Source organism: Ranitomeya imitator, chromosome 2, assembly GCF_032444005.1.
Source record: "Ranitomeya imitator isolate aRanImi1 chromosome 2, aRanImi1.pri, whole genome shotgun sequence".
NCBI classification, from domain to species: domain Eukaryota; kingdom Metazoa; phylum Chordata; class Amphibia; order Anura; family Dendrobatidae; genus Ranitomeya; species Ranitomeya imitator.
In genome coordinates this window covers 630,911,728-630,933,928 of record NC_091283.1, presented here as the reverse complement: position 1 = coordinate 630,933,928, position 22,201 = coordinate 630,911,728, and the positions used below count along the sequence as shown (strand labels likewise).

The 22,201-nt window shown below is 45.5% G+C and overlaps 1 protein-coding gene across 2 annotated transcripts in view; it reads left to right on the top strand.

Moving 5' to 3' along the window:
- Positions 1 to 22,201, top strand: part of LOC138665262 (oocyte zinc finger protein XlCOF22-like) — a 61,489-nt gene that overhangs the window by 15,097 nt on the left and 24,191 nt on the right. The window contains exon 1 of one of the 2 annotated variants that reach the window (XM_069752580.1): positions 8,355 to 8,467. The exons of the other annotated variant lie outside the window; for it this stretch is intronic. The gene's annotated coding sequence lies outside the window, so the exon portion shown is untranslated. Of the gene's footprint in view, positions 1 to 8,354; positions 8,468 to 22,201 lie in introns of those variants that run through there. 2 annotated transcript variants of the gene reach the window in all.

Here is a 22,201-nt window from a genome sequence, read left to right as displayed (position 1 = left end):
GGGCCTCATTTTGCTGAAACTGTTTTCATACTGCGTATGTGCTTTCCTCTCATTTCACCATCATTATATGTGGGGGGCTGCTATTTCTGTGGGGGATTTCTCTGGAGGCAAGAGAGGTCTGTGTTTCTTCTAATAGGGGAAGTTAGATCTTCGGCTGGAGCGAGACGTCTTGGATCATCGTAGGCACGTTCCCCGGCTACTTTTATTTGTGTGTTAGGTTCAGGGTCGCGGTCAGCTCAGGTTCCATCGCCCTAGAGCTTGTTTGTATCTGTGCTTGTCCTTTAGTGATCCCCTGCCATTGGGATCATGACAGAGAACATGATTCGGGGTTTTTTTAACCGACCCCGCATTTGCGATCGCCGGTAATTAACCGTTTACCGACGATTGCAAAAAAAAAAAGCGATCTCTTTTTAATTTCTCTGTCCTCCGATGTGATCGCACATCGGAGGACAGAGAAAAGGGGTCCCAGGTAGCCCCCCAATACTCACCTATCTCCCCCGATGCTCCTCGTGTCTCCCGGTGGGCGCTGCCATCTTCAGAATGGCGGGCGCATGCGCAGTGCACCCGCCGGCCGGCACCGGGAGAATCTTTGGGGTCTCGGCTGCCGGGGGTAGCCGAGACCCCAATGAACATGATCGGGGTCGGTTTTACCGACTCCTGTTTTGCGATCGCCGGTAATTAACTGTTCACCGGCGACCGCAAAAAAAAAAAAAAGTAAAGTGTAATTCTCTGTCCTCTGATGTGATCGCACATCAGAGGACAGAGAAATAGGGGGATTCGGGGACCCTAGCATACTCGCCTGTGTCCCTGGGTCCTCCTGCTGCTCCTCCTGGCTGCCGGGGAAAAGAAAATGGCGGGCGCACGCGCAGTGCGCCCGCCATCTGTCTCCATCTGCTGGCCGGCAGGAGAACAGCAGTTGGGGCTAAAATTAGGGGTAGGGTTAGGGGTAGGGTTAGGGCTAGGGCTAAATTTAGGGTTAGGGTTGGGGCTAAATTTAGGGTTAGGCTTCTTTCACACTTACGTCGGTACGGGGCCGTCGCAATGCGTCGGCCCGACATACCGACGCACATTGTGAAAATTGTGCCCAACGTGGGCAGCGGATGTAGTTTTTCAACGCAGCCGCTGCCCAATCTATGTCCTGGGGAGGAGGGGGCGGAGTTACGGCAACGCATGCGCGGTCAGAAATGGCGGATGCGATGTACAAAAAAAGTTTCATTGGACTTTTTTTGTGCCGACGGTCCGCCAAAACACAACTGATCCAATGCACGATGGACGCGACGTGTGGCCATCCGTCACGATCCGTCGGCAATACAAGTCTATGGGCAAAAAACGCAACCTGCGGGCACATTTGCAGGATCCGTTTCTTGTCCAAAACTACGGATTGCGACGGATGTCAAACGACGCAAGTGTGAAAGTAGCCTTAGGGCTAGGGTTAGGGTTGGGGCTAAAGTTAGGGCTAGGGTTGGGGCTAAAGTTAGGGTTAGAGTTGGGATTAGGGTTAGGGTTTGGATTAGGGTTGGTATTAGGGTTAGGGTTGGGATTAGGGTTAGGTTTGGGATTAGGGTTAAGGTTAGGGTTGTGATTAGGGGTGTATTGGGATTAGGGTTAGGGTTGAGATTAGGATTAGGGGTGTGTTGGATTTAGGGTTTTGATTAGTGTTATGGTTAGGGTTGACATTAGGGTTGTTTTGGGGTAAGGGTTGTGATTATCGTTAGGGTTAGTGATTAGGATTATGGATCAGGTTGGGATTAGGGTTAGGGGTGTGTTGGAGTTGGGTTGGAGCTAGAATTGGGGGGTTTCCACTGTTTAGGTACATCAGGGGGTCTCCAAACACGACAGCCAATTTTGCGCTCAAAAAGTCAAATGGTGCTCCCTCCCTTCTGAGCTCTGCCGTGTGCCCAAACAGTGGGTTACCCCCACATATTGGGCATCAGCGTACTCGGGATAAATTGGACAACAACTTCTGGGGTCCAATTTCTCTTGTTACCCTTGTGAAAATAAAAACTTGGGGGCTACAAAATCTTTTTTGTGGAAAAATATATATATATATTTTTTTTTATGACTCTGCATTATAAACTTCTGTGAAGCACTTGGGCATTCAAAGTTCTCACCACACATCTATATAAGTTCCTTGGGGGGTCTAGTTTACAAAACGGGGTCACTTGTGGGGGGTTACTACTGTTTAGGTACATCAGGGGCTCTGCAAACGCAACATAACGCCCACAGACCATTCTATCAAAGTCTGCATTCCAAAACGGCGCTCCTTCTCTTCCGAGCTCTGCCGTGCGCCCAAACAGTGGTTTACCCCCACATATGGTGCATCAGCGTACTCGGGATAAATTGGACAACAACTATTGCAGTCCAATTTCTCCTGTTACCTTTGTGAAAATAAAAACTTGGGGGCTACAATATCTTTTTTGTGAAAAAAAAAATATTTTTTATTTTCACGACTCTGCATTCTAAACTTCTGTGAAGCACTTGGGCATTCAAAGTTCTCACCACACATCTAGATAAGTTCCTTAAGGGGTCTAGTTTCCAAAATGGTGTCACCTGTGGGGGGTTTCCACTGTTTAGGCACATCAGGGGCTCTCCAAACACGACATGGCGTCCAATCTCAATTCCAGCCAATTCTACATTGAAAAAGTAAAACGGCACTCCTTCTCTTCCAAGCTCTGCGGTGCGCCCAAACAGTGGTTTACCCCCACATATTGGGTATCGACGTACTCAAGAGAAATCGCACACCAACTTTTGTGGTCTAATTTCTCCTGTTACCCTTGTGAAAATAAGAATTTGTGGGCGAAAAGATCATTTTTGTGTAAACAAAAGCGATTTTTTATTTTCACGGCTCTACGTTATAAACTTCTGTGAAGCACTTGGGGGTTCAAAGTGCTCACCACACGTCTAGATAAGTTCCTTAAGGGGTCTAGTTTCCAAAATGGTGTCACTTGTGGGGAGTTTCCACTGTTTAGGCACATCAGGGGCTCTCTAAACGTGACATGGCGTCCGATCTCAATTCCAGCCAATTCTGCATTGAAAAAGTCAAACGGCGCTCCTTCATTTCTAAGTTCTGCGGTGCACCCAAACAGTGGTTTACCCCCACATATGGGGTATTGGCGTATTCAGGAGAAATTGCATAACAAAATTTATGGTTACATTTCTGTTTTTACACATGTGAAAATAAAAAAAATGGTTCTGAATTAAGATGTTTGCAAAAAAAAAGTTAAATGTTCATTTTTTCCTTCCACATTGTTTCAGTTCCTGTGAAGCACGTAAAGGGTTAATAAACTTCTTGAATGTGGTTTTGAGAACCTTGAGGGGTGTAGTTTTTAGAATGGTGTCACACTTCGTTATTTTCTATCATATAGACCCCTCAAAATGACTTCAAATGTGATGTGGTCCCTAAAAAAAAAATGGTGTTGTAAAAATGAGAAATTGCTGGTCAACTTTTAACCCTTATAACTCCCTAACAAAAAAAAATTTTGTTTCCAAAATTGTGATGATGTAAAGTAGACATGTGGGAAATGTTATTTATTAACTATTTTTCGTGACTTATCTCTCTGATTTAAGGGCATAAAAATACAAAGTTTGATAATTGCAAAATTTTAAAAATTTTCGCCATATTTCCGTTTTTTTCATAAATAATCGCAAGTAATATCGAAGAAATGTTACCACTAACATGAAGTACAATATGTCACGAAAAAACAATCTCAGAATCAGCGGGATCCGTTGAAGCGTTCCAGAGTTATAACCTCATAAAGTGACAGTGGTCAGAATTGCAAAAATTGGCTCGGTCACTAAGGGGTTAATTTGTCTTAAATGAAAAAACACAAAAGAGAATGTAGCAAAAAGCAAAACATTGATCATTTCACACAAAACTCCAAAAATGGTCCAGACAAAAGTATTGGCACCTGCAGCCTAATACTTGGTTGCACAACCTTTAGCCAAAATAACTGCGACCAACCGCTTCCGGTAACCATCAATGAGTTTCTTACAATGCTCTGCTGGAATTTTAGACCATTCTTCTTTGACAAACTGCTCCAGGTCCCTGATATTTGAAGGGTGCCTTCTCCAAACTGCCATTTTTAGATCTCTCCACAGGTGTTCTATGGGATTCAGGTGTGGACTCATTGCTGGCCACCTTAGAAATCTCCAGTGCTTTCTCTCAAACCATTTTCTAGTGCTTTTTGAAGTGTGTTTTGGGTCATTGTCCTGCTGGAAGACCCATGACCTCTGAGGGAGACCCAGCTTGCTCACACTGGGCCCTACATTATACTGCAAAATTTGTTGGTAGTCTTCAGACTTCATAATGCCATGCACACGGTCAAGCAGTCCAGTGCCAGAGGCAGCAAAACAACCCCAAAACAACAGGGAACCTCCGCCATGTTTGACTGAAGGGACCGTGTTCTTTTCTTTGAATGCCTCTTTTTTTCTCCTTTAACCCCTTCAAGTCGCGGCCCTTTTTCATTTTTGCGTTTTCGTTTTTCACTTCCCTCCTTCCCTGAGCCATAACTTTTTTATTTTTCCATCAATATGGTCATGTGAGGGCTTAATTTTTGCGGGACAAGTTGTACTTTTGAACGACACCATTGGTTTTACCATGTCTTTTACTAGAAAACGTGAAAAAAATTCCAAGTGCGGTGAAATTGAAAAAAAAGTGCAATCCCACACTTGTTTTTTGTTTGGCTTTTTTGCTAGATTCACTAAATGCTAAAACTAACCTGCCATTATGATTCTCTAGGTCATTACGAGTTCAAAGACACCTAACATGACTAGGTTATTTTTTATCTAAGTGGTGAAAAAAAATTCCAAACTTTGCTAAAAAAAAAAAAAGTGCCATTTTCCGATACCCGTAGCGTCTCCATTTTTCGTGATCTGGGGTCGGGTGAGGGCTTATTTTTTGCGTGCCGAGCTGATGTTTTTAATGATACCATTTTTGTGCAGATACGTTCTTTTGATCGCCCGTTATTGCATTTTAATGCAATGTCGCGGCAACCAAAAAAACGTAATTCTGCCGTTTCGGATTTTTTTCTCGCTACGCCGTTTAGCGATCAGGTTAATGCTTTTTTTTAATTGATAGATCGGGCGATTCTGAACACGGCGATACCAAATACGTGTAGGTTTGTTTTTTTTTTTATTGTTTTATTTAGGATGGGGCGAAAGGGGTGTGATTTAAACTTTTATATTTTTTATATTTTTTTCATATTTTTAAAAACATTTTTTTTTACTTGTGCCATGCTTCAATAGCCTCCATGGGAGGCTAGAAGCTGGCATAGCCTGATCGGCTCTGCTACATAGCAGCGATCATCAGATCGCTGCTATGTAGCAGAAATGCAGGTGTGCTGTGAGCGCCGACCACAGGGGGGCGCTCACAGCAGACCTGCATCAGTAACCATAGAGGTCTCAAGGACCTCTATGGTTACCTTCCTGATGCATCGCCGACCCCCGATCATGTGACGGGGGTCGGCGATGACGTCATATCCGGCCGCCCGGCCGGATGCGGTAGTTAAATGCCACTGTCTGTGTTTGACAGCGGCATTTAACAGGTTAATAGCAGCGGGTGAATAGCGATTTCACCCGCCGCTATTGCGCGCACATGTCAGCTGTACAAAACAGCTGACATGTCGCGACCTTGATGTGGGCTCACCGCCGGAGCCCACATCAAAGGGGGATTCACGGCATGCGCAGTACTAGTACGGCGCATGTCGTGAAGGGGTTAAACTCTATGTTGATGCCTTTTTCCAAAAAGCTCTACTTTTGTCTCATCTGACCAGAGAACATTCTTCCAAAACATTTTAGGCTTTTTCAGGTTAATTTTGGCAAACTCCAGCCAGGCTTTTTTATGTCTCGGGGTAAGAAGTGGGGTCTTCCTGGATCTCCTACCATACAGTCCCTTTTCATTCAGACGCAGACGGATAGTACGGGTTGACACTGTTGTACCCTCGGACTGCAGGGCAGCTTGAACTTGTTTGGATGTTAGTCTAGGTTCTTTATCCAACATCCGCACAATCTTGCGTTGAAATCTCTGGTCAATTTTTCTTTTCCATACACATCTAGGGAGGTTAGCCACAGTGCCATGGGCTTTAAACTTCTTGATGACACTGCGCACGGTAGACACAGGAACATTCAGGTCTTTGGAGATGGACTTGTAGTCTTGAGATTGCTCATGCTTCCTCACAATTTGGTTTCTCAAGTCCTCAGACAGTTCTTTGGTCTTCTTTCTTTTCTCCATGCTCAATGTGGTACACACAAGGACACAGGACAGAGGTTGAGTCAACTTTAATCCATGTCAACTGGCTGCAAGTGTGATTTAGTTATTGCCAACACCTGTTAGGTGCCACAGGTAAGTTACAGGTGCTGGTAATTACACAAATTAGAGAAGCATCACATGATTTTTCGAATGGTGCCAATTCTTTTGTCCACCCCGTTTTTTATGTTTGGTGTGGAATTATATCCAATTTGGCTTTAGGACAATTCTTTTTGTGTTTTTTTCATTTAAGACAAATTAAGTGAAGATAATAATACCAAAGAATTTGTGATTGCAATCATTTTCAGGAAGAAACTGAGTATTATCTGACAAAATTTCAGGGGTGTTAATACTTTTGGCCATGATTGTACTACGTGACTGGGCAATATACTACGTGACTGGGCAATATACTACGTGGCTGGGCAATATACTACGTGGCTGGGCAATATACTACGTGGCTGGGCAATATACTACGTGGCTGGGCAATATACTACGTGGCTGGGCAATATACTACGTGGCTGGGCAATATACTACGTGGCTGGGCAATATACTACGTGGCTGGGCAATATACTACGTGGCTGGGCAATATACTACGTGGCTGGGCAATATACTACGTGGCTGGGCAATATACTACGTGGCTCTGCTGTATACTATGTGGCTGGGCAATATACTACGTGGCTGGGCAATATACTACGTGGCTGGGCAATATACTACGTGGCTGGGCAATATATTACGTGTTTGGACAATATACTACGTGACTGGGCAATATACTACGTGGACATGCATATTCTAGAATACCCGATGCGTTAGAATCGGGCCACTATCTAGTAGATAAAATAAATGTCTACACATAGTATAGGGGTATATACAGTACAGACCAAAAGTTTGGACACACCTCATTTAAAGATTTTTCTGTGTTTTCATGACTATGAAAATTGTGCAGTCACACTGAAGACATCAAAACTATGAATTAACACATGTGGAATTATATACTTAACAAAAAAGTGTGAAACAACTGAAATTATGTCTTATATTCTAGGTTCTTCAAAGTAGCCACCTTTTGCTTTGATGACTGCTTTGCACACTCTTGGCATTCTCTTGATGAGCTTCAAGAGGTAGTCACCGGAATTGGTCTTCCAACAATCAATGCTCTTCCAAGATGCTGAGGTAGCCATGCTGGTTCAGTATGACTTCAATTTTGAATAAATCCCCATCAGTGTCACCAGCAAATCACCCCCACATCATCACACCTCCTCCTCCTCCATGCTTCACGGTGGGAACCAGGCATGTAGAGTCCATCCGTTCACCTTTTCTGCGTCACACAAAGACACGGTTGTTGGAACCAAAGATCTCAAATTTGGACTCATCAGACCAAAGCACAGATTTCCACTGGTCTAATGTCCATTCCTTGTGTTCTTTAGCCCAAAAAAGTCTCTTCTGCTTGTTGCTTGTCCTTAGCAGTGGTTTCCTAGCAGCTATTTTACCATGAAGGCCTGCTGCACAAAGTTTCCTCTTAACAGTTGTTGTAGAGATGTGTCTGCTGTTAGAACTCTTTGTGGCATTAACCTGGTCTCTAATCTGAGCTGCTGTTAACCTGCGTTTTCTGAGGCTGATGACTCGGATAAACTTATCCTCAGAAGCAGAGGTGACTCTTGGTCTTCCTTTCCTGGGACGGTCCTCATGTGAGCCAATTTCTTTGTAGCGCTTGATGGTTTTTGCCACTGCACTTGGGGACACTTTCAAAGTTTTCCCAATTTTTCGGACTGACTGACCTTCATTTCTTAAAGTAATGATGGCCACTTGTTTTTCTTTACTTAGCTGCTTTTTTCTTGCCATAATACAAATTCTAACAGTCTGTTCAGTAGGACTATCAGCCGTATATCCACCAGACTTCTGCGCAACACAACTGATGGTCCCAACCCCATTTATAAGGCAAGAAACCCCACTTATTAAACCTGACAGGGCACACATGTGAAGTGAAAACCATTCCAGGTGACTACCTCTTGAAGCTCATCAAGAGAATGCTAAGAGTGTGCAAAGCAGTCATCAAAGCAAAAGGTGGCTACTTTGAAAAACCTAGATTATACGACATATTTTCAGTTGTTTCACACTTTTTTTTTAAGTATATAATTCCACATGTGTTAATTCATAGTTTTGATGCCTTCAGTGTGAATTTACAACTTTCATAGTCATGAAAATACAGAAAAATCTTTGAATGAGAAGGTGTGTCTAAACTTTTGTTCTGTACTGTGTATATAAAATTGTATATGTGTGTGTAAAATATATCTATAATATAACGCTGGGAGCGTCACTCTGTCCGAAGCCTTTATAGACTGCGCAGGCGCAAGCGCCGATGCAGTCTGGCCCCCACAGAGTGACGCTCCCAGGAGATCGCGGTATGCGTAAACACTGAACGCATACCGCGATCTCCACCGGAGAGTCAGGGACCGCCAGGAGGGTAAGTATATTCACCTTTCCCCGTTCCAGCGCTGCGTGCGGCTCCGTCTCCCGGCTCCTCTGCTGTGACAGTTCAGAGGGCGCGATGACGCGCTTAATGCGCGCCGGCGCCGCCCTCTGACTTACCAGTCACAGGCAGTGGAGCCGGAGTGTGTCTTCAAGAAAATGGCACCGGAAAGCGTGGACTGCGCAGGCGCCGATTCCTGCTGCCGGAATCGGCGCCTGCGCAGTCCACGCTTTCCGGCGCCATTTTCTTGAAGACACACTCCGGCTCCACTGCAGGTGTGTCTTCAAGAAAATGGCGCCGGAAAGCGCGGACTGCGCAGGCGCCGATTCCTGCTGCCGGAATCTGCGCCTGTGCAGGCCGCGCTTTCCGGCGCCATTTTCTTGAAGACACACCTGCAGTGGAGCCGGACGATAGGTGAGTATGGTATTTTTTTTTTTTTATATGGCAGCAGCATACGGGGGCATACAAACTGGAGCGTCTTATGGGGGGCATATAATACAATGGTGGCGCAGGATGGGAGCAGCACATGAAAGAACGGGGGCAGGATGGCAGCAGCACATGACAGAACGGGCGCAGGATGGCAGCAGCACATGACAGAACGGGCGCAGGATGGCAGCAGCACATGACAGAACGGGCCCAGGATGGCAGCAGCACATGACAGAACGGGCGCAGGATGGCAGCAGCACATGACAGAACGGGCGCAGGATGGCAGCAGCACATGACAGAACGGGCGCATGATGGCAGCAGCACATGACAGAACGGGCGCAGGATGGCAGCAGCACATGACAGAACGGGCGCAGGATGGGAGCAGCACATGACAGAACAGGGGAGCAGGATGGGAGCAGCACATGACAGAATGGGCGCAGGATGGCAGCAGCACATGACAGAACGGGCGCAGGATGGGAGCAGCACATGACAGAACAGGCGCAGGATGGGAGCAGCACATGACAGAACGGGGGCGCAGGATGGGAGCAGCACATGACAGAACGGGGGCGCAGGATGGGAGCAGCACATGACAGAACGGGGCGCCGGATGGGAGCAGCACATGACAGGATGGGAGCAGCAAATGACAGAATGGAGGCGCAGGATGGGAGCAGCACATGACAGAACGGGGGCGCAGGATGGGAGCAGCACATGACAGGATGGGGATGCAGGATGGAGCAGCACATGACAGAATGGGGGTGCAGGATGGAGCAGCACATGACAGGATGGGGACGCAGGATGGAGCAGCACATGTCAGGATGGGGATGCAGGATGGAGCAGCACATGACAGGATGGGGGCGCAGGATGGGAGCAGCACATGACAGGATGGGGGCGCGGGATGGGAGCAGCACATGACAGGATGGGGACGCAGGATGGAGCAGCACATGACAGGATGGGGATGCAGGATGGAGCAGCACATACCAGGATGGAGACCATATACCAATATAAATGCTCGCCACCCGGGTGTAGAACGGGTTCAATAGCTAGTATATATATATATAGATACAGTTAGGGCCAGAAATATTTGGACAGTGACACAAGTTTTGTTATTTTAGCTGTTTACAAAAACATGTTCAGAAATACAATTATATATATAATATGGGCTGAAAGTGCACACTCCCAGCTGCAATATGATAGTTTCCACATCCAAATCGGAGAAAGGGTTTAGGAATCATAGCTCTGTAATGCATAGCGTCCTCTTTTTCAAGGGACCAAAAGTAATTGGACAATGGACTCTAAGGGCGGTAATTAACTCTGAAGGCGTCTCCCTCGTTAACCTGTAATCAATGAAGTAGTTAAAAGGTCATGGGTGGATTCCAGGTGTGTGGTTTTGCTGTGAGCAGACAACATGCGGTCAAAGGAACTCTCAATTGAGGTGAAGCAGAACATCCTGAGGCTGAAAAAAAAGAAAAAATCCATCAGAGAGATAGCAGACATGCTTGGAGTAGCAAAATCAACAGTTGGGTACATTCTGAGAAAAAAGGAATTGACTGGTGAGCTTGGGAACTCAAAAAGGCCTGGGCGTCCACGGATGACAACAGTGGTGGATGATCGCCGCATACTTAATTTGGTGAAGAAGAACCCGTTCACAACATCAACTGAAGTCCAGAACACTCTCAGTGAAGTAGGTGTATCAGTCTCTAAGTCAACAGTAAAGAGAAGACTCCATGACAGTAAATACAAAGGGTTCACATCTAGATGCAAACCATTCATCAATACCAAAAATAGACAGGCCAGAGTTAAATTTGCAGAAAAACACCTCAAGAAGCCAGCTCAGTTCTGGAAAAGTATTCTATGGACAGATGAGACAAAGATCAAACTGTACCAGAATGATGGGAAGAAAAAAGTTTGGAGAAGAAAGGGAACGGCACATGATCCAAGGCACACCACATCCTCTGTAAAACATGGTGGAGGCAACGTGATGGCATGGGCATGCATGGCTTTCAATGGCACTGGGTCACTTGTGTTTATTGATGACATAAGAGCAGACAAGAGTAGCCGGATGAATTCTGAAGTGTACCGGGATATACTTTCAGCCCAGATTCTGCCAAATGCTGCAAAGTTGATTGGACGGCGCTTCATAGTACAGATGGACAATGACCCCAAGCATACAGCCAAAGCTACCCAGGAGTTCATGAGTGCCAAAAAGTGGAACATTCTGCCGGGTCCCTGAACACAGTCTTACATGACCACACAGGCGCAAAGCACATAACTTAGAAAGATACTAGCGCATGGCCTTGCGGCCATGCGAGCCTTAAATAGTTGCAGCAGAGCACATACAGGACCTTCGTAGAAGGGCCAATGAGAAGCTGCTACAGAGCCTGAGCACCTACAGGACCTTCCTAGAAGGACCAATGGATTTAGCTGCAGTATCTGAACATGTGACCCTCGATCTCCACTGAGAGATCTTACTCTTGGCATGCTCAGAACGAGAAAAGCAGGACTTAGTCCTAGAAGCGTCTGCTTGCCGCTGCCCAGCACTGACTTCAATGGCAGAAGCAGGAAAAGCAGCAGTATCTCTTTGTACAGAGTCAGACCTAGCAAGACGTCTCTGCCGAGCAGGCTCCACTGCGGCAGGAGAAGAATGGAGGACCGCAGCGGAGATGGCCCGAGATTCCCCCTGTGCAGAGGCGGGAACTCGACCCCTAACACATTATTAGCGAGGGACGTATAAAAATCTAACTGGTTTGCTATTACTGTTTGGGATGTCTCTGAGACGATCTGTACTTCAAGCAGAGCCACCAATTCAGGGAGGATCATGTCTCTGGAAATGATTGTTAGCTCATCCAGAAATTTCAGGTCTCTGTCCCACTTCTCCTGCTATAGGGGATGCATAAAACCTCTGTATTTGGCAAAGAGATATTGGTTTGGGGTTGTTTAAGAAGTCTGGCAGCACTTAGAACAACATGTGATCACTTCTCTGGTGATCAAAATAAATCCTAACATTTGTTTCTTATGGGATGGGGAAATATGGGACTTCTCTCAATTGATGACCCATCCTTGTGTATGGCTGTGACTGAAAGTTGTATGCAAGAATCTGCCATTTCTCAGTTTTAATTCCTATTTCTCTGAAACTGACCACCTCTAGTGATGAGAGGAAGTGCTCACTACTTGAGTTTGTATCAGGTGCTCGGGTGCACACCAAGTATCGCGAGTGCTTGAACTACATGCTTGAGTCACCGCCCCTCATGTTCCGCAGCTGTTACAGCCAAAAAAACGTGGGGCCTGTAGCATGTACCTTGAGTACCCACAATACTCATTGCGTACCAGGGCACCTGATGTAAATTTTAGTAGCGAGCACTTTCGCTGATTACTAGCCACCACGTCTGCAATTATCTTTGTAAAATTATGAGGGGCAGAATAAATCTCAAAGAAATCTCTATGAAATTTGTAATTATTCACATGGATTGGGATATGCAAATATGCTTGAGGTTGATGGTCTTAAAAAATCTTTTTCTAGGAGAAGGACAGATTTGATTGATTCTGTACAAAACCTCCTCTTCATAATGACCCAGTTCTGCTAGCAGTGCAGGGGTTAAATTTGTTCAGTTGAGAGACTCTGAAGCTTTAACAGTGTTGGCCACACCCCTCTGCTATATATACTCGCCTCGGACCATATGAATTGCGAGCGTTAGTTTTATACTGCCTGATGTTGAGTTGGATGTGATTGTTGCTGAGGTGTTTGGAGTGTTGTTCTAAAGACTGTTGCTTGGTGATTTGTCTGTGTGCATATCCTCATCCTTTCCTATTTGGTCGTTACTTTTTAATTCCGCTCTGTTGTTTGTGAATACATAATTGTATGATTGGTATTTTCATTTATCCATGTATGTCTTCCCTTGTTACTCTGGTTTATGTATTGTTATATACAACTACTCTTCACTTCCCCGGTTGGGGGAAGGGACAGATAAGGGATGATTCAGGAGCTCAGCAAAGTACGTGGCACTGGCATCTTCATCATTAGAAGTAATCCTGGGAGCCCTTAGCTTTAGGAATAGTGATTGAGCCCCTAGCCCCAGGATATCAAACTGCAGTCACGTGACACATGCATTGGAGGATGTCTGAGAGTTGTGACCTCTTTCAACGAAGTACCGTATATACTCGACTATAAGTCGACCTGACTATAAGCCGAGGCACCTAATTTTGGCATGAAAAACTGGGTAAACTTATTGAGCATAAGCCAGGTATGCATGGTTCCCCCGTTCCTGTTTTTGTATGCATGGGTCCCCCGTCAATGTCCTTGTATGCATGGCTCCCCCGTCCCTGTTCTTGTATGCATGGCTCCTTATCCCCTATCCTTGTATGCATGGTTCCTATTTTAAAAAAAAAAACACATCCTACTTACCTTCTCAGCGTGCCTTTGCTGCATCTCGATGGTTCCGGCGCCAGCAGCTCTTCTGGCCGAGCGATCACGTGGCCCCACTCATTAAGGTAATGAATATTCAGTCCACGTCTATGGGAGTGGAGAGGGGTGCACCAACGAGATGCAGCAAGGGTGCGCTGGCAAGGTAAGTAGGATGTGTGCTGGAAGCCGTTGGCTGCGGCTGTAACAATGCGAGCCATAATAGAAATGAATATTCACTGTCAGCGAAGTGAATTCATTTCTCTTTAGCATTGGGCACAATTAGAGTTACAGCCACCAGCTCCTGCCTCCTGTGACCCGCTGCTCTGCCGCTCCCCCTCCCCCGCCATCTTTCTGGGACAATGACTCGTGTATAAGCCGAGGGGGGCGTTTTCAGCATTAAAATGATGTGCTGAAAAACTCTGCTTATATACAAATATATACGGTAACTCTCCCATCAATCTTGCCTGTTAGATCTACAGTCTCTATTTGAGGCAAAAAAGGAAGAACCCCACCTGAGTCTATGGCTTTAAGGAGATTAACCCCTTATCAGATAAATTGTTCAAGAATCAAGCTCAGACCCAATTAGACAGACTAATGGACTCCTAGGCAGCCATCTCTCATCTCACTGAAACAGATACCACATGACATCATCTAGTGCAGTCCATGCTCTGAATGGTTTGAGAGGTTTCATCAGTATGACACGTTACTTATCCAAAGATAAGCAAGTAATGTCATGGCTGATCAGTGAACATTACATGTCATATAAATTCTGCAATGGCCAAGTCAATCTCCAGATCTAAACCCAATTGAGCATGCATTTCACTTGCTCAAATCCAGACTTAAGATGGAAAGACCCACCAACAAGCAAGACCTGAAGGCTGTGGCTGTAAAGGCCTGGCAAAGCATTAAGAAGGAGGAAACCCAGCGTTTGGTGATGTCCATGGGTTCCAGACTTAAGGCAGTGATTGCCTCCAAAGGATTTGCAACAAAATATTGAAAATAAAAATATTTTGTTTGGGTTATGTTTATTTGTCCAATTACTTTTGACCTCCTAAAATGTGGAGTGTTTGTAAAGACCCTGGCCCTAACTGTGTATGTATATATATATATATATATATATATATATATATATATATATATATATAACCTTTATATTTCATAGAGAGGCAGCAGAATAGCCGATAATTCAATTGTAGGGTTCGGTAAAACCATTACCGAACCCGACAGGATATAAGACATGGTTTACATACAGTAAACCATTTCATATCCGTTATATTTTTACATATTCCTCACTACTAATGTTAGTAGTGTGTGTGTACATTTTTGAGTTGTAGGTGTTAAAGGATTAATTCACGGAAAAAACTGGTGTGAGCTCCCACGTCAGAGAGGGAAAGCCAGATATTAATAGCCCAGAGAGGGACTATGGTTATTGCCCCCCCCCTAAAAACATCTGCCCCCAGCCACCCCAGAAAAGGCTATTCCGGCACTTAGCATCTCTTCCCACTGCCCTGTGGCATTGGCATAAGGGGTTAATGTCACCTTGCTATTGTAAGGTGACATTAAGCCTGGTTAATATTGGAGAGGTGTCAATAAGACACCTATCCATTATTAATCCAATAGTATGAAAGGGTTAAAAAAAATACACACACATTAAGAATAAAGTCTTTTAATGAAATAATTAAAGGGAACCTGTCACCCTCAAAATCGAAGATGAGCTAAGCCCACTGGCATCAGGGGCTTATCTACAGCATTCTGTAATGCTGTAGATAAGCCCCCAATGTATCCTGGAAGATGAGAAAAAGAGGTTAGATTATACTTACCTGGGGGGGCGGTCTGATCCGATGGGCGTCACAGTCCGGGGCCTCCCATCTTCTTACGATGACGTCCTCTTGTCTTCACGCTGCGGCTCCGGCGCAGGCGTACCTTGTTGAGGGTAGAGCAAAGTACTGCAGTGCGCAGATGCCGGGAAAGGTCACAGAGACCCGGCGCCTGCGCACTGCAGTACTTTGCTCTGCCCTCAACAGGGCCGACAAAGTGTGCCGGAGCCGCAGCGTGAAGACAAGAAGAGGATGTCATCATATGAAGATAGGAGGCCCCGGACCGTGACGCCCATCAGACCGGACCACAGCGGGAACGCCCCTGGGTGAGTATAATCTAACCTCTTTTTCTCATCTTTCAGGATACATCGGGGGCTTATGTACAGAAATACAGAATGCTGTAGATAAGCCCCTGATGCCGGTGGACTTAGCTCATCTTCGATTTTTGGAGTGACAGGTTCTCTTTAAACACACAGGTTTTCCATCTTTTTTACACTCTCAATCCAAGCGAAGCCCTCATTTTTCTGTAAAAAATCCAAAATAAAAAGCAACAATATCCCATACCTGTCCGCCATACAGTCAAGTCCCATGCTGCAATCCATCTCAGGGAGTTAAATAGTTTACAACCAGGAGCGGTGCTAATGCTACCTGCCGCTCCCGGCTGTAAATCACAGAGGAATGAATGAAAAGCTGCCTGCACAGCCTCACCGCCTGACCGGATATGAACTCATTAATGGGGAAAAGTTTCTGAACATTTTCCCACGCTGTCAAGTTCACTGTGTCAGGCGGGGAGTCTGTGCATGCTCAGTGACGTCAGCAGTAATCGGCCCAGCCTAACCCGCGGTGAACTGACAGTGTGGGAAAATGATCAGAAACTTTCCCACCCTCTAGAGTTCATGTCCGGTCAGGCAGGGAGGCTGCGCAGGCAGCTTTTTATTAATTCCTCCGTGGTTTACAGCCCGGCCGATAGCATTAGCACCTCTCCGGGTTGTAAACTATTTAAAGGGAACCTGTCACCCCCAAAATCGAAGGTGAGCTAAGCCCACCAGCATCAGGGGCTTATCTATCCTAAAAGATGAGAAAAAGAGGTTAGATTATACTCACCCAGGGGCTGTCCCGATCCGATGGGTGTCGCGCTCCGGTCCGGTGCCTCCTATCTTCATCAGATGACACCCATCCGACCAGACCGGTACCGCCCCTGGGTGAGTATAATCTAACCTCTTTAACTCATCATTTAGGATACATCTGAGGCTTATCTACAGCATTCCAGAATCCTGTAGATAAGCCCCTGATGCTGTTGGGCTTAGCTCACCTTCGATTTTGGGGGAGACAGGTTCCCTTTAACCCCCTGAGATGGATTGTAGCGTGGGACTTGACTGTATGGCGGACAGGTATGGGATACTGTTGATTTTAATTGTGAATTTTTTTTTAGAGAAGAACGAGGGCTTCGCTTGGATTGACAGTGTAATAAAGATGGTAAACCAGTGTGTTTCATAATTTAATTAAAAGACTTTATTCTTAATGTGTGTGTGTGTATTTTTTAACCCATTCATACTTATTGACACTTCTCCATTATTAACCGGGCCTAATGTCACCTTACAATGGCAAGTTGACATTAACCCCATATGCCAATGCTACAGGGCAGTGGGAAGAAAGAGGCTAGGTGTCGGAATAGGTGCATCTTGCAGATGCGCCTTTTCTGGGGTGGCTGGGGGCAGATGTTTTTAGCTGGTGGGGCAATGACCATGGTCCCTCTCTAGGCTATTAATATCTGCCCTCAGTCACTAGCTTTCCCTCTGTGGTGGAGAAAATTGCACGGGAGCCCACACCAGCTTTTTCAGTGAATTAACCCTTTAATTTAACACCTACAGCTCAAAAATTTTACAAACACACACACACACTACTAACATTATGTTAGAGCTAGCGGAACGCACCGAATAAATATAGATGTATTACTGTAGTTGATGCGTTCGCAGCCCGGGGTCCACCGTGCAGGAGAACCTAGCAAACGGCGGCACTATATGGCGGTATGAACTAGCTCTGTTACTTCACAGAGTAGCCGTGAAAGCAAAGCACTGCGCCCTGTTAGACTTTCACAGAGGCACAGGCTAACTACCCAAATGAGAGCAGTCAGTGGTCATGCACACACACAAAACTCCTCGCCGGAGGTGCCAGCATTCTAGGGGCTTATTTCAGCCTGGTCCCTGAATACATACAAACGCAATCTCCTCACCGTAGGTGCCAGCATTCTAGGGGCTTATTTCAGCCGGGTCCCTGAACACAGTCTTACATGACCACACAGGCGCAAAGCACATAACTTAGAAAGATACTAGCGCATGGCCTTGCGGCCATGCGAGCCTTAAATAGTTGCAGCAGAGCACATACAGGACCTTCGTAGAAGGGCCAATGAGAAGCTGCTACAGAGCCTGAGCACCTACAGGACCTTCCTAGAAGGACCAATGGATTTAGCTGCAGTATCTGAACATGTGACCCTCGATCTCCACTGAGAGATCTTACTCTGGGCATGCTCAGAACGAGAAAAGCAGGACTTAGTCCTAGAAGCGTCTGCTTGCCGCTGCCCAGCACTGACTTCAATGGCAGAAGCAGGAAAAGCAGCAGTAACTCTTTGTACAGAGTCAGACCTAGCAAGACGTCTCTGCCGAGCAGGCTCCACTGCGGCAGGAGAAGAATGGAGGACCGCAGCGGAGATGGCCCGAGATTCCCCCTGTGCAGAGGCGGGAACTCGACCCCTAACACATTATTAGCGAGGGACGTATAAAAATCTAACTGGTTTGCTATTACTGTTTGGGATGTCTCTGAGACGATCTGTACTTCAAGCAGAGCCACCAATTCAGGGAGGATCATGTCTCTGGAAATGATTGTTAGCTCATCCAGAAATTTCAGGTCTCTGTCCCACTTCTCCTGCTATAGGGGATGCATAAAACCTCTGTATTTGGCAAAGAGATATTGGTTTGGGGTTGTTTAAGAAGTCTGGCAGCACTTAGAACAACATGTGATCACTTCTCTGGTGATCAAAATAAATCCTAACATTTGTTTCTTATGGGATGGGGAAATATGGGACTTCTCTCAATTGATGACCCATCCTTGTGTATGGCTGTGACTGAAAGTTGTATGCAAGAATCTGCCATTTCTCAGTTTTAATTCCTATTTCTCTGAAACTGACCACCTCTAGTGATGAGAGGAAGTGCTCACTACTTGAGTTTGTATCAGGTGCTCGGGTGCACACCAAGTATCGCGAGTGCTTGAACTACATGCTTGAGTCACCGCCCCTCATGTTCCGCAGCTGTTACAGCCAAAAAAACGTGGGGCCTGTAGCATGTACCTTGAGTACCGACAATACTCATTGCGTACCAGGGCACCTGATGTAAATTTTAGTAGCGAGCACTTTCGCTGATTACTAGCCACCACGTCTGCAATTATCTTTGTAAAATTATGAGGGGCAGAATAAATCTCAAAGAAATCTCTATGAAATTTGTAATTATTCACATGGATTGGGATATGCAAATATGCTTGAGGTTGATGGTCTTAAAAAATCTTTTTCTAGGAGAAGGACAGATTTGATTGATTCTGTACAAAACCTCCTCTTCATAATGACCCAGTTCTGCTAGCAGTGCAGGGGTTAAATTTGTTCAGTTGAGAGTCTCTGAAGCTTTAACAGTGTTGGCCACACCCCTCTGCTATATATACTCGCCTCGGACCATATGAATTGCGAGCGTTAGTTTTATACTGCCTGATGTTGAGTTGGATGTGATTGTTGCTGAGGTGTTTGGAGTGTTGTTCTAAAGACTGTTGCTTGGTGATTTGTCTGTGTGCATATCCTCATCCTTTCCTATTTGGTCGTTACTTTTTAATTCCGCTCTGTTGTTTGTGAATACATAATTGTATGATTGGTATTTTCATTTATCCATGTATGTCTTCCCTTGTTACTCTGGTTTATGTATTGTTATATACAACTACTCTTCACTTCCCCGGTTGGGGGAAGGGACAGATAAGGGATGATTCAGGAGCTCAGCAAAGTACGTGGCACTGGCATCTTCATCATTAGAAGTAATCCTGGGAGCCCTTAGCTTTAGGAATAGTGATTGAGCCCCTAGCCCCAGGATATCAAACTGCAGTCACGTGACACATGCATTGGAGGATGTCTGAGAGTTGTGACCTCTTTCAACGAAGTACCGTATATACTCGACTATAAGTCGACCTGACTATAAGCCGAGGCACCTAATTTTGGCATGAAAAACTGGGTAAACTTATTGAGCATAAGCCAGGTATGCATGGTTCCCCCGTTCCTGTTTTTGTATGCATGGGTCCCCCGTCAATGTCCTTGTATGCATGGCTCCCCCGTCCCTGTTCTTGTATGCATGGCTCCTTATCCCCTATCCTTGTATGCATGGTTCCTATTTAAAAAAAAAAAACACATCCTACTTACCTTCTCAGCGTGCCTTTGCTGCATCTCGATGGTTCCGGCGCCAGCAGCTCTTCTGGCCGAGCGATCACGTGGCCCCACTCATTAAGGTAATGAATATTCAGTCCACGTCTATGGGAGTGGAGAGGGGTGCACCAACGAGATGCAGCAAGGGTGCGCTGGCAAGGTAAGTAGGATGTGTGCTGGAAGCCGTTGGCTGCGGCTGTAACAATGCGAGCCATAATAGAAATGAATATTCACTGTCAGCGAAGTGAATTCATTTCTCTTTAGCATTGGGCACAATTAGAGTTACAGCCACCAGCTCCTGCCTCCTGTGACCCGCTGCTCTGCCGCTCCCCCTCCCCCGCCATCTTTCTGGGACAATGACTCGTGTATAAGCCGAGGGGGGCGTTTTCAGCATTAAAATGATGTGCTGAAAAACTCTGCTTATATACAAATATATACGGTAACTCTCCCATCAATCTTGCCTGTTAGATCTACAGTCTCTATTTGAGGCAAAAAAGGAAGAACCCCACCTGAGTCTATGGCTTTAAGGAGATTAACCCCTTATCAGATAAATTGTTCAAGAATCAAGCTCAGACCCAATTAGACAGACTAATGGACTCCTAGGCAGCCATCTCTCATCTCACTGAAACAGATACCACATGACATCATCTAGTGCAGTCCATGCTCTGAATGGTTTGAGAGGTTTCATCAGTATGACACGTTACTTATCCAAAGATAAGCAAGTAATGTCATGGCTGATCAGTGAACATTACATGTCATATAAATTCTGCAATGGCCAAGTCAATCTCCAGATCTAAACCCAATTGAGCATGCATTTCACTTGCTCAAATCCAGACTTAAGATGGAAAGACCCACCAACAAGCAAGACCTGAAGGCTGTGGCTGTAAAGGCCTGGCAAAGCATTAAGAAGGAGGAAACCCAGCGTTTGGTGATGTCCATGGGTTCCAGACTTAAGGCAGTGATTGCCTCCAAAGGATTTGCAACAAAATATTGAAAATAAAAATATTTTGTTTGGGTTATGTTTATTTGTCCAATTACTTTTGACCTCCTAAAATGTGGAGTGTTTGTAAAGACCCTGGCCCTAACTGTGTATGTATATATATATATATATATATATATATATATATATAACCTTTATATTTCATAGAGAGGCAGCAGAATAGCCGATAATTCAATTGTAGGGTTCGGTAAAACCATTACCGAACCCGACAGGATATAAGACATGGTTTACATACAGTAAACCATTTCATATCCGTTATATTTTTACATATTCCTCACTACTAATGTTAGTAGTGTGTGTGTACATTTTTGAGTTGTAGGTGTTAAAGGATTAATTCACGGAAAAAACTGGTGTGAGCTCCCACGTCAGAGAGGGAAAGCCAGATATTAATAGCCCAGAGAGGGACTATGGTTATTGCCCCCCCCCTAAAAACATCTGCCCCCAGCCACCCCAGAAAAGGCTATTCCGGCACTTAGCATCTCTTCCCACTGCCCTGTGGCATTGGCATAAGGGGTTAATGTCACCTTGCTATTGTAAGGTGACATTAAGCCTGGTTAATATTGGAGAGGTGTCAATAAGACACCTATCCATTATTAATCCAATAGTATGAAAGGGTTAAAAAAAATACACACACATTAAGAATAAAGTCTTTTAATGAAATAATTAAAGGGAACCTGTCACCCTCAAAATCGAAGATGAGCTAAGCCCACTGGCATCAGGGGCTTATCTACAGCATTCTGTAATGCTGTAGATAAGCCCCCAATGTATCCTGGAAGATGAGAAAAAGAGGTTAGATTATACTTACCTGGGGGGGCGGTCTGATCCGATGGGCGTCACAGTCCGGGGCCTCCCATCTTCTTACGATGACGTCCTCTTGTCTTCACGCTGCGGCTCCGGCGCAGGCGTACCTTGTTGAGGGTAGAGCAAAGTACTGCAGTGCGCAGATGCCGGGAAAGGTCACAGAGACCCGGCGCCTGCGCACTGCAGTACTTTGCTCTGCCCTCAACAGGGCCGACAAAGTGTGCCGGAGCCGCAGCGTGAAGACAAGAAGAGGATGTCATCATATGAAGATAGGAGGCCCCGGACCGTGACGCCCATCAGACCGGACCACAGCGGGAACGCCCCTGGGTGAGTATAATCTAACCTCTTTTTCTCATCTTTCAGGATACATCGGGGGCTTATGTACAGAAATACAGAATGCTGTAGATAAGCCCCTGATGCCGGTGGGCTTAGCTCATCTTCGATTTTTGGAGTGACAGGTTCTCTTTAAACACACAGGTTTTCCATCTTTTTTACACTCTCAATCCAAGCGAAGCCCTCATTTTTCTGTAAAAAATCCAAAATAAAAAGCAACAATATCCCATACCTGTCCGCCATACAGTCAAGTCCCATGCTGCAATC